Source organism: Protopterus annectens, chromosome 3.part0 (genome assembly GCF_019279795.1).
Source record: "Protopterus annectens isolate FY-2018-M chromosome 3.part0, PAN1.0, whole genome shotgun sequence".
In the NCBI taxonomy this organism is placed as follows: domain Eukaryota; kingdom Metazoa; phylum Chordata; order Ceratodontiformes; family Protopteridae; genus Protopterus; species Protopterus annectens.
In genome coordinates this window covers 1933020769-1933040544 of record NC_056731.1, presented here as the reverse complement: position 1 = coordinate 1933040544, position 19776 = coordinate 1933020769, and the positions used below count along the sequence as shown (strand labels likewise).

The 19776-nt window shown below is 45.6% G+C and overlaps 1 protein-coding gene across 1 annotated transcript in view; it reads right to left on the bottom strand.

Moving 5' to 3' along the window:
• Positions 1 to 19776, bottom strand: part of PTPN23 (protein tyrosine phosphatase non-receptor type 23) — a 1983393-nt gene that overhangs the window by 243942 nt on the left and 1719675 nt on the right. The gene's annotated exons all lie outside the window — the stretch shown is intronic.

Here is a 19776-nt window from a genome sequence, read left to right as displayed (position 1 = left end):
AACAGGCAAGGATGTCCCATTTCCCTTTATTAACTGTATTATATTTAGAGCTGTTAGAAAACAAGGGATTTTTAAATTCAATGATACAACTGGTGTGGAAATCAAGAAAACTTAACCTTATTTTTCCGATGACATTATTTTGTACTTTAAAATTCCAGAAAATGACATTTTGGTGAAATACTTTGAGACAGTTTGAAGTCTTTTCATGATACAAAATAAAAGAGAAAACAAAGTATAGCAGTAAACCTATGCACCAGCACACAAACTCGTTCAGCAATAATCATGCTTACAGGGACACAGTAAAAATACATTTTTATGGCTGGGGTTTAAAAATAATTCTACTTTGGTGACTAAGGATATGTGGGAAGAGACTAAACAGAAGATAAAGTAAAAATAAAGAAACTAGAATATTTTGTTTGTAGATCATGAAACAAGCAGTGAAAAAGGTTTTTAGTCCCTCTAGTCTTGCATGTAGGTCAGTCATTATCCATTGGAAGAGATTTGAATGACAATAAGGAGTTGAATGAATTTGTTTGTGAGGTGAAGAGGGCAAGAGTTGAGTGGGATAACTTAATTCTCTCTATAGAACAAGCTGGTGTAGGGTTACTTGAGCAGAAAGGGTACTTAAAGTTTTGCAGTGAAGACTCACATATGTTCATAACTAAAGCAGAAGTTTATAAATCAAAGTGAAAAAGGATGACTAATGGGACTGGGGTTGAGAGATTATGACTTTGGAACTGAAGAAAAGTAACAACCATACAAAGAAGTTATGTCTTACCATAATGTTCCATCTGTATTGTTGATCCTCATTCATTCCTTACGTGTAGTAGTCGGTTCCGACCTTGGAACCGAGCCGGCCATCTTTCAAGCTAGCGCCAGCCACAAACTCTCGAGCTAAACTCTTACCCAGAATTCCCATCTCCCTGTTACCTCGGATTGAATTTGCAAGTCAAAAGAAGGTAGACGCTACCTCTGGTCAAATGACCTAATGGAACTGGATGGTGAAATCCACTATAAGCCTCAGGAAGGGGAAGGAGGGAGGGTCGTAATGACTGAACGAGGGTCAACAATACAGATGGAACGTTATGGTAAGACAACTTCTTTATCTGATATTGTTAATCCTTGTTCATTCCTTACGTGTGGAACAGAGTCCCCAGCTACCTTAATTCCTGGAAGGTTCTCATGGAAGGACATTCCTGAGCACCACTGAACCAAAAGATGCTCTTCCCTGGAGGCCAAATCCAATTTGTAATGGTTGATGAAGGTATGAGGTCTAGCCCAAGTTGCAGCTGCACAAATGTCATGTAAAGAAGCTCTAGCATGGAAGGCAGCAGAAGTTGCTACCAACTTTGTGGAATGAGCCCTAATGGCTGTAGTTAGAGGGATATTGTGCTCTTTGGAAATAAATGTTACACAGTCTTTCAACCATTTAGCCAATGTGACCTTAAAAACAGCACATCCTAATCTAGGTCCAAAATAAGCCAAGAATAACTGATCTGATTTGTGAGAAGCCTTAGTTCTGTCCAGGTAGAAACAAATTTGCCTGTGAATGTCTAGGGTATGTAGGCAATACTCTCCCCTGTTAGAATAATTGAGAAAGAAAACTGGCAATTCAATGGTTTGGTTAATGGACATGTCAGAGATCACTTTTGGTAGAAAGGAAGGATTAGTTCTCAATGACACTCTATCCTTATGAAAGGTCAAGTAGGGCTGTTTGATGCATGGAGCTTGAAGTTCAGAAATACGTCTTGCAGAAGTAATGGCAACCAAGAACAAAGTTTTCCATGAAAGAAACTTGAGGTTGCATGAAGAAGCTGGTTTAAAAGGTGGGGTTGTCAGGGGTTGCAGGACTAATGACAGGTCCCATGGCTGGATAGGTTCTCAAATGGGGGGTTTCAAATGATTTATGCCTTTTAGAAAGGTCTTGCATAATTTGTGTGACATAAGGGAAGACTCTTGGACACCATTATGAAAATTAGATATTGTGGCCAAATGAACCCGAATGGCAGGAGCAGAAAGCCAGATTAGATTAAACTTGACAGGTATTCCAGTACCACAGGCACCGGTGTTGAAAAGGGATCTATCTGCTTTTCCTTCAGCCAAATAGTAAACCTTTTCCACTTGCTGAGATATGCATTTCTGGTGGAAGATTTATGAGATGCAATAAGAATGTCAAGTACTGGGGAAGAAAGATCATTCTGCCTGGCAATTACAGGAAGTGGAGGAGCCAAGCTGTGAGCTTCAGGCTTTTCAGGTTGGGGTGAATCAGGTTCTGCAGATGGGAGATCAAGTCCGGAGATGGATCGAGAATCCATGGTTTAACTAGCAGGTGAGGCCATAGAAAAGGGAACCAAATTTGGCGAGGCCACTATGGCGCTATGAGGATTACTTTGCTCTTCAACCGGCGGGCTTTCTTCAAGAACTGGGGAATGAGGGGAAGAGGGGGAAGAGCATAAAGGAGACCTGAGGGCCAATCATGGACTAGAGCATCCCTGGGTGACTGTCCCCAAGGGGGAATCAGGGTGAAGTAATTGCTGCATTTGTAATTGTTTGGGGATGCAAACAGGTCGCAGCAAGGGAGACCCCAGTGGTAGGAAATGTCCGCCGCTACTAAAGGATTCAGGGACCACTCGTGAAGTTGTATAATGCACCTGCTGAGTCTGTCTGCTATCACGTTAGAACTCCCGGGAATGTGCGTTGCAATGAGAAAGCGGTTGGTAGCCATCGCCCATTGCCATATTCTCATGGCCTCCCGACAAAGTGGGTAAGATTTGGTTCCGCCTTGTTTGTTGATGTACCAGACTACCGCCATGTTGTCTGATTGTATTGCAATAGTCCCTGACAGCAGTTGTGGACTGAATGCTTGCAATGCTAGAAGCACCGCCCTCAGCTCTAGGACATTTATATGCAGATAGGCCTCCATTTTGCACCACGTGCCCTGGACTGTCTTTCCCTGAAATAGCCCCCCCACACACACAATCAGGGAGGCGTCCGTGGTCACTGTATCCTTGGGCTGTTGGGGCGGTAAAGGGGCGAGACCATTGTGATAGGTTCTGTGACATCTACCAAATTAAGTCTTGTTTGCACCTCTGGGTTACCAGAATCTTGGATGAAAGAGGGTACTGAAAGGGATGCCACTGAGTGAGTAGTAGCCAGTGTAGAAACCTCATGTGGAACCTAGGAAGGGGGACAATAGTGATGGAGGCTGCCATGGAACCCAGCAGCTGGAGAACAGAATGTGCCGTGGATTTTTCTCTTGAAAGGATCAGTATGAGTTGTTGTTTTATCCTTAGGATTCTGTGCTCTGGAATGGATGCTCTGCAGTTTTTTGTATTCAATAGGACCCCAATGAATTCTATGGGTTGAGATGGGGTCAGGTTGGATTTTTGCCAGTTTATAGTTATGCCTAGCCTTCCTGCAGTGTGAAGAGAGTATGCCAAGGCTGCTTCCAATAGATGTCTGGTGGGGGCGGTAATGAGCCAGTCGTCTAGGTATGGAAACACCTGGAATCCCTGTAGTCGCAATTGAGCTGTGACGACTGCCATGCACTTTGTGAACACTCTGGGGGCTGTACAGAGTCCAAAGGGCAGTACTCAGAACTGGTAATGACTAGCTCCCGCACGGAACCAAAGGAATCTTCTTGATGATCTGTCCACCTTTATGTGGTAGTACGCATCTTGAAGATCTATAGAGCACACATCCAATCGTCTTTTTTCAAGAGTGGGAGGATAGACTGAATTGTGACAATCTGGAATTTCTGTACTTTTTCAAACTTGTTTAATACACTGAGATCCAAAATTGGTCTCGAGTCCCCAATCTTTTTTGGTACCAAAATAGTCTTGAGTAGAATCCGGATCCTCTCTGGTCTGTGGGGACTACTTGGATGACACTTTTTTTCTAGCAGCTTTGAGATCTCTAATGCTGCTTCTCTCCCCTTTGACTGGGTGGAACGTCAGGAAGGTTTCTTAGGGGGACAGGACAAAGATCGAAGGGGATATGATAACCTCTGGCTATTATCTCTTGTACCCAAGAGTCGGAGGTAATGGTCAGCCAGGCAAAAGGGTACAAAGAGAAATGACCCCCAACCGCTTCCAGAGGAAAGCAGTTGGGCCACTCTTCAGGAGCGCTGGTAGGATTGACCAGAGAAGGAGTCTCTGGAACCCCGTTTTCATGGACCTCCTCTGCCCTGAAAGGGGCATCTTCCATACGAGTTTCCCCTCTGCCTCTAGGGGAGAAATCGGCTTGTGCGTCACGGAAAGAACCTTGACACTTTTTATGCCACATCTTCCCGCTCTTCTGGCTTCTAGAGAAAGCCCTTGAGGGGAAGAGTAATGGATGCCCACGGCAGCAAGGGTCTTACCGTCCTGTTCACATCTAGCCAGTGTGTCTTTCACCTTGGGTCCAAATAACGAAGAAGCTTCAATGGGAGCGTTCAGAAAGGAAGCCTTGAAGGGTTCCGCGAGGTCACACAGATGCATCCAGGCATGCCGTCTCATGACTATACCTACACCCGCTGCTCAAGCTGCTCATTCTCATGCATGAGAAATCAGATGCATGGAGGAGTTGTATACTGATTCAAGGGTGGCTAACTGTGAGGCCACTTTGTCAAGGACCTCATCAGACACAGCTCCGGCCAAAGTTTCAGAGAGCTCAGAAATTAAGTCTCTTTGAAGCCTGGTGAAATGTGCCATATAATTCAGGGACCTAACCGCAAAGGTCGCTGATGCAAAGGTATGCTTCCCTAATCTGTCCAGTGCCTGGGACTCCTTGTTGGGTGAATGGACAGTCTGGCTCTCTTCTGCCAGATCCTTTATAGTTGTGACTGCCATCACCATGTCATCTACTGGAAGAATTTTGGACCAGTGGGGGTCAGCATCTGGAGGGGACAAGATTTTATCTGACCTCCAGGGAATGGCCTCAACAGTGTCATGAACCTTCCATGCATGCTGCACGACAAGCCGGACAAGTTCTTCGTCAGGTGGAGTAACCCAGGAGGTAGGGGGCCGGGCACGAATGGCCTGCAGGAACACAGACTCTTCAAAGGCCGGGTTAGAGGGCTGCCAATCACCTCTCTGTTTAAGGATTTCAAGGATATCCCAAAAGGGTGATCGAGGGGACCCTTCCTCATCATCAAAATCTGTGTCTTCCGTTAGGGACTCTTCTGGGGAGTCCACGTGCTTCCTCTTACACAAACTCTTGTGATGAACTTCCTCAGAGGGAGATGCTGGGGAAGACAGCGCAAGAGGGGCCTCCTGTGGGAGTGTATCCTGATGCCCTTGTGCCCGGTGTCTGCTAGCGGTGGCGTGTGTGAGTTGCAGGCCAGAGGAGGACGGGAAACCTGGTGGCACAGGATCGCCTACAGTGGCAAGAGCCTTCTCCATAAGTTGAAGAGCTAGTCCACCTAAAGAGGGATGGGAGCCTACAGTCACCCCTCGCTCAAGCAAGCCAGCCTGCTGACTAGCAGTCTCCAGATGGCCATGGAACGCAGGGGAAACTGTGCCACAGCTAGCATCCTGAGAAGTGACGGGAGCAAAGTGTCTCTCCTGCCAAAAAGGCAGCTGCAGTTCCTTAGTAAGGTCTACAAAAGGAGCTGCAGCAGGGGAAGTCTGTGCTCTAGGAAGGGGCTTAAAGGCTGAAGATGATGGAGGAGAACAAGTAAGGATCTCAGAGGAAAAATGTTCCCCTCCAAGGGAGGCATAGGTCTTGGGAGGTGGGATTCCTCTAGCCGAAAGCAACTGATCCACAATACGCGCCACCTCATGTTCAGAGAAGCTTCTAGTAGATCTCATGGACATCGCTGATGGGGAGTCAGGTCTATCTATAGATGGAGTAAATTAAGAGCCCACAAAGGGGTCTTTAAAAGGAGAATAAGTTGTAACAGCAGGTAGGATAGGTGTCTGCACCGAAGGCAACCGTGTTGTAATAGCGTCTACTATCGGTGTCTGCACCAAAAAAGTTGTAGGTGCCGAGAACGGAGTCTACACCGACAAGGTCAGTGCCGTAGTGGAAGTTGGCACCGTAGCTGGTGCCGAGAGAGTCTGCACTGACCAAGGAGTAATCTGAACCGACTGGAGAGTCAGTGCCGAAGAAGGTACAGACGCCAGGAAATCCCTCGATGCCTTAGTTGTCTGCATCGACTGCATGGTCTGTGCCAGTGAAAGGGTCTGAGCCTAGGAGCCCCTCGGTTCCAATGCTGTCTGAAGCACACTTGGTGCCTTAGTAGGAGCTGGTGCCGATGGTTTCGGAGCTGTAGGTCTCGGCTCCGAAAGCCTCTGAGCCGAAGAAGTCCATTCAGAAGACAATTTAACTATATTTGGTCTCTGTTCCTGGGGGTCCCCAGCAGGGGACGAAGGAAGAAACTTAGTCTTCTTTGGGTAGTCTTTCTTTCTATGGGAGCTAGGAGGGGATGAAGCCTCCGAACCAGAAATAGTCTCTATAAAGGGGGTTTTCATAATGCCCTTTGGAGTAAGTTTGTTTTTCCTCTAAAAGTGTCCTTGAAGAAAAAGTTTTACAAATCCCACAAGGTGGGTTGACAGTTAAGAGAGATTCACCCAAGCAGTACACACATAAGGCATGTGTGTCTGAAGTAGGTAACCTGTGGCCACAACTAGAACACCTCTTAAAACTCGGACATCCTTTCTTTTCTGCCATGATAGGTGAGAGAAATAACAGATAGAAGGAAAGAACAAGTGAAAGTAGAGTACCAGCTATGTTACAAAGAATACCCGAAGGTACGAGGGAAAAGATTACCAATGATGGTAAGACAGATACCAAAAAGGTAAGAAAGAGGGTAAACACTTGAGTCGCTAGATGCGATGGGGTAAGAGACAACTATAGAAATAAATTTCCTTGAAGAAAGGTAAATTTACGAGGTAATAAAATAAGTAAAGTAACTTAGCTCAAGAGCAATGGCTTGACACGACTGAATGGCGACGTGGGCAAATGAAATCTGGGTAACAGGGAGAGGGGAATTCTGGGTAAGAGTTTAGCTCGAGAGTTTGTGGCTGGCGCAAGCTTGGAAGATGGCTGGCTCGGTTCCGAAGTCAGAACTGACTACCCACACGTAAGGAATGAACGAGGATTAACAATATCAAATAGAATTTTACATTATTGTAGCAGCTTAAGGTATTTTAAGAACTAAGCCACTGCAGGAATGGAGAAAGGGGATCTTATCGATAAGGGATGTCTGCAAGAAGGTGTATAGAAAATAAGCAAGAGGGACAACCAAGATGGCTGCACACTGAGTAACAGCTGTAATTTCATCTCTCCCAGTGTGAAAACAGAAACTTGAAAAACAGAGCCAGTGAATTTGTCTTTTTGAGTCAATTTCAGTTACTGGCTAGTAAGTGCACTGCTTGGATGCCAAGAAGAAATTTAGAGAACATGAAAGAAAATCAATCACAAAAGGTGAGGAGATAACACTGGCAAGGGAGAATCCTGCAGCTGTTCAGCGAAAAGAAGTTCAGGCTCTAGCTATGTTGCAAGAATTGACCTCCAGTAACCTAGAGGAAAATACAAGTCAAATGTGCTCAGAGCTGATTACAATAAATTAAATGCTAAATGAATATATCAACCCAAACAGTAAATGGCTAGAAAAAAATGCAAGAAGCTTTAAACAGATATTCACATAAGCTGATAGACCTGCAAAAATCAAACACTGAAATGAAGAAAAGGCTGGCTGAATACAAGACTGCTCAAGAAAAGATCTTTCAAAAAATGGTAAAATTAGAGGATACAGCACGTAGGGAAAATAAAGAAGTTATGTACTCACCATAACGTTCCATCTGAGTAGTTCTACTTCATTTGTCTTCAACCTGTGGGTACCGGATCTGTATCGGATCCGAGCAGGCAAATTCACTAGCATCTGCTCCAAGCTCCTCCCCTTACCCATAATGCACCTCCACTACCTTCCAACCCCCAGATCGAGTTTGCTAACCCTTACACTGAGAACCTGACCTAAAGAATACTTTATGACCTAAAACTGCAGCCAGCAGGCTGTTCATATGATAAGGTCAGGGGGAAGGAGGGAGGGACGGTTGAAGACAAATGAAGTAGAACTACTCAGATGGAACGTTATGGTGAGTACATAACTTCTTTATCTGAAGTAGTTTACTTCATTTGGTCTTCAACCTTTGGGACAGAGTCCCCAGCTACTAAACTCCTGGGTGCCCCTCATGGAAGGACATTCTGCAGCACCACGGAACCAATTTGTAGTGAGAAATAAAGGTATGAGATGAGGACCAAGTAGCTGCAGAACAAATATCATCCAATGAAACTAGACCAAAAGGCCACAGAAGTAGCCATTGACCTAGTGGAATGAGCTTTCACCTGACCCGGAGACGACACACCTTTATCCTTATAGACCTGAAGGATGCACAAGGAAATCCACCTAGCAATAGTGACCTTGGAGACAGGCTTACCCAAAAAGGGCTTAGAGAAGGACACAAACAAGTGATCAGATTTACGAAAGTTTTTAGTCCTGTGTAAATAAAAACGTAACAGTCTATGAACATCCAACAAGTGGAGTTTGTATTCCATTTTGTCAGCAAACTTTGGGAAGAAAACAGGTAAGTTTATGGTCTGACTGATGTTAACTTGTGATGCAACCTTAGGAAGAAAGGATGGATTGGTCCAAAGGGAAGCCCTACCTTTATGGAAAATCATATACAGAACTTTAATGGACAAAGCTTGCAGTTCTGAAACACTTTTAGCAGAGATGATCGCTACCAGGAATGTTGTTTTCCAAGATAAGAACTTAAGATCTGTGGTTGCAGCAGGTTCAAAAGGCGGAGCAACCAAAGCTTGAAGAACCATAGTAAGGTCCAGTGGAGGAACAGGATCCTTGACTGGGGGGGAGGGGCGTAACAGGAAAGTACCTTTGATAAAGGCTTTACACAGTATGGAAGAGTCTAGGGAGGCAGAATTCTCACCCACGTGAAAATGAGAGATGGCAGCTAATTGAACTTTGATAGTAGAAGAGGTTGCTCCCTGTTGAAAAATATTGTCTCGGAAGTCAAGAATGGCAGGTGTGAAATCAGATCCTGAATGGGATCCAACATCCAAAGCAGAGTCACAAGATGAGACCAAAGTGAGGGAAACCATACCTGGGCAAGGCCAAAATGGGGCAATGAGGATCACTTTGCTCCCCAGTTGAGAAGCTTTCTGTAGAAACCTCGGAATAAGAGGTACTGGGGGGTAAGCATACAGAAGACCGAGGCCAAGCATGGACTGGAGCATCTCTGGGGGACTCCCCACGGCAGGGGGTTCAGATCGAAAAACTCGCTGCACTTCGCATTGGAAGGAGATGCGAAGAGATCGCAGCAAGGCTGACCCCACTCCAGAAAGATCTGCTCCACTACTGAATGATTCAGAGACCACTTGTAAGGCATCAGAATAGTCCGACTTAACCTGTCCGCTAGAATGTTGGACCGTCCCGGAATGTCCATTGCTATGAGAAAGCAACCGGTGGAGATCACCCATTCCCACACTCTCATGGTGTTGCGACAAAAGGGGTAAGATCTGGTCTCTCCCTGTTTGTTGATGTACCAGACCACTGACATGTTGTCTGACTGAATTGCAATGGTTCTCAGAGGAAGAAAGGCAAGAAGGGCCTGCAACACCAAGAGGACTGCCCTCATCTCCAGAACGTTTATGTGCAAACTGGTCTCGACAGGGGACCACAGGCCTTGGACTGTCCTGCCGAAACAATGCCCCCCCCCCAAGTTGTGAGGCATCCGTAGTCACTGTGGATTGGACAGTGGCTGGAACAAAAGGTCGTCCCTCCAAGATTTCCAGAGAGCACATCCACCACAGAAGGGACGACCAGCAGACTCGACTGAGGTGTACTGGATACGATAATGGAAGTTCCAACAGGGACCACTGTACTGCATGTGTCCACTGTAGTACTCGCATGTGTAACTGGGCGCATGGAAGAAGTGTTATGGTCGCTGCCATTCAACCTAAGGCCCTCAACACTGATTCTGCCGACGGAAGATGAGAATGGTAGATCAGGGAGCCATGCATCCTCAGGTTTCGTACACTCTCCGTGGTCTGGAAAATTTTGCACTGTAGTGTGTCTATCCTTGCCCCAATATAATCTATCACTTGGACAGGATTTAGAAGTGATTTGAATGAGTTGACTGTAAACCCAAATTGAAGAGCAAGCTTTAAGAAATAATCCCTGGTTTGAAAAAGTAGACACCTGGTGGGAGCAGTGAGGAGCCAATCGTCCAGGTACGGACAGACCTGAATCCCCTGAGGCCTCAGGTGAGCCACTACTACAGCCATCACTTTGGTGGACACCCTGGGGGCTGTGGTGAGACCAAAGGGTAGGGCACGAAATTGGTAATGATCGACTCCTAGCCCGAAGCGGAGGAACCTCCTGGAGCTTCTGTGCATCTTTATGCGATAGCAGGCATCCTGGAGGTCTAACAAGCACATCCAGTCACTCTCTTGCAGGTACGGCATGATGGACTGTAATGTGACCATCCGGAATTTTTCTTTGGCAACTGACAGGTTCAGGATAGATAGGCCCAGAATGGGCCTTAAGTCCCCCGTTTTCTTTGGCACCAAAAAGAACCTGGAGTAGATGCCCGATCCAGACTGATCTGAGGGGAATGCTTCGATGGCTTGTTTCTCTAGCAGCTTAGAGATTTCCAGTGCTGCTGCTTCCCTTTGTGTGGGTGGTAAGTCCGGGAGGTGTTTGGGAGGTTTGGGGGGGGGGGGAACCACAAAGGGGATAAAGTATCCTCTGGATATGATCTGAAGTACCCAGCGGTCTGATGTTACGGACTCCCATGCCGCCAGGTGCAATGACATTCGTCCCCCGACTGCCTCCAGACTAGAGCAGTCAGGCAAATCCATCAGGGTTGCTGTCTGGGCCTGTCCGACAAAGGTTCTCACACCCAAAATTCCTCAGACCCCCTCTGCCTCTGGTCCGGCATCTATCTTGTCCCTCTCTGCCTCTGGGAGAAGAACAGCCCTGAGCTTCCAGGGAATACTGTGACTTCCAGAACCACATCTACTTTTGCCCTCTCTGATTCTGGGAAAAGGATTTTTGAGGGTTCGAGAAGTGGATTCCGACAGCAGACAGTGTCTTCCCGTCCTTCTCACTCTGGACCAAAGTCTCTTTGATGGTCTAACCAAAAAGAGTAGAGCCATCATGAGGGGCGTTGGCAAAAGACTCCTTGAAAGGTTCCGAACACTGACATAGTCTGAGCCAGGCATTGCGTCTCATGGACACGCCAGATGCAGCAGACCTAGCCACTGTTTCGTTAGCATGCAAGAGGAGTCGCATGGACATGTTGAAGACTGCTTTTAAAGTGGACATCCTCACGGAGAATGTCTCTCTGTCCTCCTGCGACATGGACTTAGGGGGATACTCAACCACTTCCTTGACCAGGTTGTGTTGGAGCCTCGTGACGTGAGCCAGGTAGTTCAGTGCCCTGATGGAAAAGGCTGCTGACGCATAAACCCGCTTCCCTAAGCAGCCCATCATCCACGACACTCGGTCAGAGGGATGAACCAAGGAACTCTCTTGGGCTAGTTCCTTTTTTGTGGCTGCTGCTACCACCATAGCATCTATGGGGGAGCCCTTGTTCCAAGCTGTTCTACCTGATGGTGGACTCAAGATCTTATCCGGACATTTAGGGATTGGGTCCATGCTGTCCGGCTCCTTCCAGGCCCGCGAGGTGACCAGGTCCACCAGGGGATCTGTGGGAGGGGACACCCAGGAAGTAGAAGGGGCCATGCTGAAAGCCTCCAGGAACACTGATTTGTCAGAAGAAGGTTTGAGGCAGACCAACCTCCCCATTGGTGTAGGATTTCCATGATGTCTCCAAAGAAGACATCCTCAGGAGGTGACCTGGGGGAACCTTCCCCATTGTCTAAATCCGTGTCCTCGGTGAGGGACTCAGGGGAGTCCAAGTGCCTCCTCTTACACGTATGGTTGCGAAGCACGTCTCCGGTGGGGCTTTCCGGGGGGAACTCGCAAGCCACTTGTTCCTCAGGGGGAACTGCCTGGGGCTGCTCGAGCACAGGCTGTCCCTATAGCAAATGATGGGATTCGTACACAGAGCCGAGGGATTCGGGATGGAATCCGAGGAAACAGTCAAGGGTCTCGATCCAGTGAAGAGAACCCTATCTACCACGTCGAACACTGAGGGAGAATGAGCCTCAAGGGGTACCAATATGGAAGCTGCTCTCCCCAGATCCGATGTGTGAATCAGAGCTGGGCATGAAGTTGATGGAGCTCTGGGGGAGGGAACTTGGCCCAACGCCAGAGCTGATGAAAAAAGTTCCACTCCCTCGGATCCGACACCCAAGCTCCAGCTCAGAGAGCCACTCTGATCTGAACTGGTCGGATCTGACACGCTCCAGTCAGCTGCTGGCATTGAGGAGACCGGTACCGTCGGCACACACCTCCCGACTAAGGCCATCCTCGGATCAGATTACTCCAAACCTGGTGGACGGATCGGAGAAGGAGAAATTGATGTGAAAAAAGGAAGCGAGCTTCCCCCCTCCAGCGGGAGAGGGGGCTGGCAAGACTCCCATCTGGATCTGAGTACGAATGAACCTCATCTTTTTATCCATGTCAACTTCCGATAAGCTATGCATGGATCTCGATGAGGCCACGGACTCCTATCTGGCGGGTCGAGGAACCAAAGCCCTAGATAGAGGACGTGTCTCCTCTGTCTCCGGGGAAAATGTTGGAGACCGGAGCTGAGGGGAGTCACGGATCCTAGCCTGACTTTTGGTGGGAGTAGAAGGAAGGTCCGGAGACCTCTTGCGTTTCTCTGGTTTGTGCTCATCAGATTTGTGATCTCTCTCCTTCTCTCTGCCCTTTCTCCGCTCCACTTCCACAGGCTTAGAAACAGGAGGTTGATTCCCAACCTGGGAGGGAGGAGAAGCAAGGGCAAGAGAGGAAGGAGAGGTGGCCACAGCAGCCGCTGTGAATGAAGCAGTGGATGAGGCAGCCGCCTCAGAAGTGGGTTGAAGGCCTTTTAGGGCCAACTTAGCCTTCCTGTCCTTAATAGCACGCAGGTTAAAACCTGTGCAAATATTACAGTCAGTGCTCAAATAGGCAATGCCCATCACATAGGTTCATAGGTAGGTACTAGGCTATCGGCCCTAGGGCCCACACAAGCCTAGCCAAATATGTACCCTGGCTTTCGCCACCCAAGAAAATTATTTTCCTGTGCCCCTGTCGAGCAGAGCCACAGAAGTGATCCCCGGAGTGAATTTCCCATTTCCCATCCAATCATCAAGATTTTTCTTGGACAGTGCTAATGAGGAGCTCTGTTTGACATATATAGGTAGTCTGTTCCAGAGTATGGGAAGTCTCTGGGGCAGGAATCTATCCCTCCAGCATGTTCTGTTAATTGTGGTGACAAGGTTTAGGTCCCTAGAGCGTGTAGCTCGGAGGGATTGGGATTTCTTTAAGTGGAGCATGTCCAACAGCTCTGGGTTTGACATAGCTTTGTATGTTAGGCAGAGATCGCCCCTGAGTAGGCGATATGCGATGGAGTAAAGCTGTAGTTTTTTTAGACGGTCTGCATAGGGCATCTGTTTGAGGCCAGTAATCCTCTTTGTGAGGTATTTCTGTGGTCTTTCCAGTTGTTGTAGATGTCTTGTGAGGTACATACCAAAAGGGGCGTTGCACTCTATAATGGGTCTAATGAGTGATGAGTACAGGGGAACAATGACCTCTTTTTTTCTGGATGAGAATCCTTTTATGATGAGATGAGCCACGTAGAAGGATTTCCTGACCACTGTGGCTATGTGATTATCAAAGGAGAGAATACTGTCCACCTGTGTCCCAAGGTCTCTATCACATTTTCGGCATTAAGTAGACTACCAGCTATGTGGTAGTTCATGGGTACAGAGTTTTTACCAAAGGGGATGACAATACACTTTTTGGCATTGGAGCTTCAGGCCATGGCTTTGACACCAGGTATCTGTCTCAGTGAGGCCCTTTTGTAGTTTGTCCACATCGTTAGGAGTTTCAATTATGGCTCCTAGTTTGCAGTCATCTGCAAACTTTGTTAGCCAAATACCTTCTGTGTTGGCCTGCACTTCAGAGAAGTAGATACCAAACAGGAGAGGACAAAGGACTGAACCCTGTGGTACTCCACTTGTCACTGGTCTGGTGTCGGATTTGGAATCTGCTACTTTCACAGTGTGGGTTCTGTCCGTGAGCCAGTTAGCAACACATCTTGTGACATAGGGATTTATACCTAGTTTAGTGAGTTTATCTATAATTCAAGAGTGGGGGATGTTGTCGAAAGCCTTGGCGAGATCTAGATAAGCTGTGTGAACCATTTTACCCTCATCTATGGCTTTGGTGACTGTTTCAAAGAAGTCAATCAGGTTTAGGAGACATGAACTGCCTTTTACAAATCCAAACTGGGTAGGGTCCAGAGTTTGGAGATTACCAATGTCTTTGTTTATGAGTTCCACAATGATACATTCCATGGCCTTGCAGACCAGGCTCGTCAGGCTAATGGGGCGGTAGTTCCCGGGGTCCGTAGTGGCTCCCCCTTTGTGGAGTGGGATAACTGTCGTGGTGCACCATTCAGTGGTACAAAGCCTGAGGTGAGGCTAGGATTGAACATAGTACTTAGGTAAGGTGCCAGTTCATTCTGTAGTTCGTGTAGAACACAGCCTGGGATATTGTCAGGTCCCTTGGATGCTGTGTTCTTGGCTTTGGAGAGTGTTTTTTTTTACCTGTGCAGCCGTGATTATAGGAACTTTGCATTCTTCCGGTATAGAGATGGGCCCTCCAGGGGGTGAGAGGGGAGTAAAGTTAGCACTGAACCTATCTGCTAGGATGTTGGCAATATCAGTTGGTTCTGTATATTTAGTGCCATTCTGCTGTAACTCAGAGCAGATCTGAGTGTTCCCATTTAGATTCTTGACATAGCTATAGAATGCTTTGTGGTTGTCTTTAGAGTCAGTGGCAATTTTGTTTTTGTAACTAGCTTTGGAGGATTTTATGAGGAATCTCAGCTTCTTACTGAGGTTGACCAGGGAGTTCTTCCAGTCATGGGATTTTATTCTTTTCGGCAACAGTTTCTTTCTTCTGTTGTAGAGTTTGTTTATGGCAGAGGACCACCAGATTGGCTTCCTTTTTTTGGAGGATAACATCTTGGTTCTATTAGGGATAGCATGATCCATGCACTCGTGTAAGTGCTTATAAAGTGCATTTGTGTAGGATTCGGCAGTCATACCTCTACTGTCCGTCTGCATGGGTGTCATGAAGTTTGCCACTTCTGTCTTAAGAAGTATGAAGTTGGCTTTGGAGAAGTTTTTTACGATGGTTTCCCTAATTGGGGCTGGGGGTGGGATGTGGATGCCTAGGCTGATTAGCTTGTGGTCGGATCTGACCAACGAGGAATTGACCTCTGGTGTGGAACACCGGTTTCCCATGTTGGTAATGACCAGGTCTAGGATATTGCTGACCCTGGTGGGGGTGTGGATAAGTTGATCCAAGGCGCTGGAATTTATGAATTCTAGAAAACGTTGAGCAAATGAGTTGGTACATGAGTAGTTTTCCCAGGTAATGGTGGGGTAGTTGAAATCGCCCATTATTAGGGTGTTGGGTTGTACCCTAATACTTTCCAGTGTATCAAGAAATGAGGAATGTGATTCCTGGGGCATGGTGGGGGGTCTGTAGCAAGCTACAATTTGGATTGTGGTCTTACCCAGAGTTAGTTGCACTTGGATAATCTCGGATGCATTATGCATTTCTTAATGAATATGGACACGCCTCCGCCTTTAGTGCTTCTTTCTGGGTTAGGTGGCCAAAAGGTGTGGTAGAAATTGAAGCCTGGTAATGCAGGGGTGCTCTCTGGAGCTTTGAACCAGGTCTCTGTTACTGCACAGATGTCAATGTTCTCCATTTTAAGGAGTGCCTCAAGTGAGTGGTTTAGACTTCTAGCACTAAGTAGCATTACCCTCAGATTTTGCTTGTTTGTACCTGTTACAGTGGTGAATTTGTCATTTGAACCTTGCCTAAAAAAGGCACTATAGGGGTGGCAAGAGCCTTAGCCAGTATCCGGAATCCTAAGGGTGACAGATGCAGGCCATCTCTGGCAAAGCATTGTGGACTGTCGATCATGTCTTCCCAGGCAGACAAATACTGGATCCCCTTAGAATGACACCAGAAGCTTAGCCAATTGTTGAAGTCAATCATTTTGTCCTTGTACTGTGGTATCATTCTGGGTGATGGCAGGATGCTACTTAGGGTTAGGATCATACCTGCCTGGGATACAAGATCGGAGAGCTCCTCCATGTCTCTTTTCATGTAGTCCAGGGAGGTACGTCTCAGGTCATTCACACCAACATGGACAATGACACTGTCATATTTGTACTTACTGTGGAGTGACCTGAGTGCATGCGTTATATGGCGGATCCTGGCACCTGACAGGCAGCTGACAGTAACGTTCTCCTTGTTTAGTCTAGTAAGTGGAACACCAGTGTGCCTGACTATAGAGTCACCTATGACTAGAGTGTTGGGTACGTTGTTATGCCTTATGGGCTGTGGTTGAGTGGCACACTGAGTTAGTGGGCTATGTGTCATTTGGGATGTGTTGGGGGGTGGAGTTTGCTTGCGTTTATGCTTTGGATGTCCCTGATGCTTGGGCAGGTTTTTATTGAGAGCCTCCGTGAATGTAGGTGTGTATTTTGTGTTTCTATGTGTGTGTTTTGGTGGTGTAGGTTTTGAGGGACTATGTGATGAGTGTGGTGTGGTGCAAGTGTTTACCTTCTCCTCTTGACTGTCTAGTCCAGTCTTGGGTGAAGAGAGCTTTGCTTCCAGTTAAACACAAAGACGGTGGCCTTCTGCAGGAGATAATCTGTGGCCACACTCAGTACACCTTTTGAAAACAAGCTTGGGGTCAGCCATGTCTCTACACTAGAAAAAAATCACACAGAGAAGGAAAAAAGGAGAAAGCAATACCTATTCCCCACTCAGACCCACTCACCACACACTCAAGGCACACAGAACACTGAGGGGGGAGGGGAAGCAATACACTCAAACACACTAACACTGAAACTACTAGGAAATGTTTCTAATACTCGATGCACCAGCGAGGGGAGGAGGAGAGGAAACCTACACTAAACACCTAACACTCAAAAAAATTTAAGAAAAAGCTGCTTAATAAGCAAAGACCCACTCACTAACTCGGAGCTCAGGAGATCACAATGCTTCAGGCAAGCCTCGGCAAATGAGATCTGGAGGCTGGAGGTGTAGTATGGGTAAGGGGAGGAGCTTGGAGCTCTGAGCAGATGCTAGTGAATTTGCTGGCTCAGATCCGATATGGATCCGGTACCCGCAGGTTGAAGACCAAATGAAGTAAACTACTTCAGATCTGATATTTTCTGCTGTACCTAAGAAACTGGAAGGAACCGACTGTATTAATTTTATGAAAGCTCAAATAAGCAACTGGACTTTAACTCAGCAGCAGTTTTTTTTTTTTTTTTACACTGTGTGTACGCTCAAAACCCGGCCATGACAAAGGAGCCAAGACCTCTAATTGTAAAGATGCAATCCTACCAGCAAGAAAGAGGTGATTCTGACAAAACCATGTCAGAAGGACAAAGTACTAAAAGTTGGAGACAGTAGTGTTTGTAAAAAAAATGATTACTCACTGTACACCAAGCAAAAAAGGAGTAAACTTATTTCAGCAATCAGGAAATATCTAGAAGCAGCTGTGAAATTGAGTCTGCTGTATCCAGCTATCTTGAGAATATTTTCTTCCTGGAGGGTCATTAGTAATTTTTTGATCCAGTACATGCCAGAGAGGAAATAAGTTTGTCGAACATAAACTGAGGTACCAAAACAGAACAGGACTTTGCTTATTCTTCTGATAATAAAGATCATAAAGAGACTATGCCAGTGAAACCTTTTTAAATGCTCCAAAGGAAAATGCTTGAGACAGAGAAAAGCACAGGAGCTGATTTGGAAAATAACCAGGGACTGGAGCTGGGAGATTGTGATTAACAAAGAAAACCAGGAACTCAGAAATTAATGAACAAATGTAAGATTACAAAGCATCAATCATGTTTATGAAATATGGCAAAACAAGGAAACCTGAGCATACTGGACTTTTTTGACTTTGTTGAAACTTGTAGGAAACTCCAAAGCATATGCTCTACTTCATGTTATTAATGTTTGGAAGAAAAGTGAGGAGAAGGGAAGAGGAAGGAAAGAGGTAATCAAGTAAAATTTTTGTTCTTAACAGCATTTTTTTTATAAATCATGACATATACCGCATGTTATATAGTAAAGACTTTTTGGTTATTTTTGTGTTATAGGGACACTAAAGTAAATGGGTACCCTTTTTTCCTTCCTTCCTTCCTTCTTTCTTCTTGCTTAGTTTTAAGAAATGTAGGCACTATAATGTAAAAAGAGAAGAAATCTTAGAAAAAAAGCATGTTTAAGTTAACAAACAGGCTGTAATCTTAGGCTGTTGAGGAAACAGCTGGGTTGTTAAAGTATACAGAGCAGGGCATAAGTAAAACTGATATGCTTTTTTTTAACTTCTGCATAGGGGAATGACTGGATTAAGGCCCTTGGCATGATCTAACAACAAGTTTTAAATGGAAGCAAGCAATGAAAGATCATCAGATGTAGTGAAACATTTTCCCTTAGCAAATAAATATTCACAGAGCAACATAAGAAGCTTGTAGCTGGAGGCAACCATGTATCTTGGTTATCATGTGTCTATGGAGACAATCTGATAAGACAGCAATAAAAACAGAATAAGTTTTTTCTTTCCATGGTTAAAGATAATGTTTTCTGAAAGCATTCAAGTTCTTTTCTACATCTGGGAAAGGAGTAAAGATAAGACAAAAACAGATGGCGCTTAGCATAAGTAGAAGCGCAGGCTTTACCATGTCTTGGCATGGATAACCCTCATTACAGATCAATTAAATCCTGTGAGTGTAGCTGTCAATAAGGGAAACTTCCTATTAGGAGGTTAAACTTCATTATTTGAAGATGTACATAGTTTTGTGCGTTTGTATTAAGTTAATAGGTTATGGAGGTGATCCTGGGGTGTGTTTATTTTTTGTCTGAGGGTTTTTATTAAAACAAAAAGCATTGTAACATGTGATACAGGATCAAATGGATATGACAAGACACAACAGTACAAAAGATCAACCTGCCAAACATTAGGGTATGCATGTAACACAAACTGAAAGTAGATTTTTTTTTTAAAGCTGTTATACATCACAGGTGGGAATAATACAATTTTATCATAACGGCAACACTCTCCATAATATCTGAATGTAAATGGGTTTACAGGTATATACAAAACAGAAACAGTAGTGAATTACATTAAGAAATGCAGATTGCAAATAGCTATCCTATGAGAAACAAATGTGGAAAGAACTGAGCATGTGAATTTATGTGAATCAATTACTCCTTTAAAGAAACTTAACACTTTTTTGCCCTCTCCCTTACCTGTCCACACTACATCATCCTATATTGATAACAATTACACAGCTTCCTCTCCTACTGCAAACTTTATTTTAGCTTATATTACACTTTTCCCTCATCCTACTCTACTTCCTACAACTCTCTCTCCTTCTGCCACCTTTATTTTAGTGAATACTAGACATCTTCCCTCATCTTACTCCACCTTTTATCTACCCAGCCTAATGGCCTCAAAACATAAGTCCATGTACAAATACCTCCTACTCTTACCTACTATTTTAGCTTTTCTAACTCTAGCATACACTCCAACCTTCTTTGAACAATTTTCCCTGCCTGAA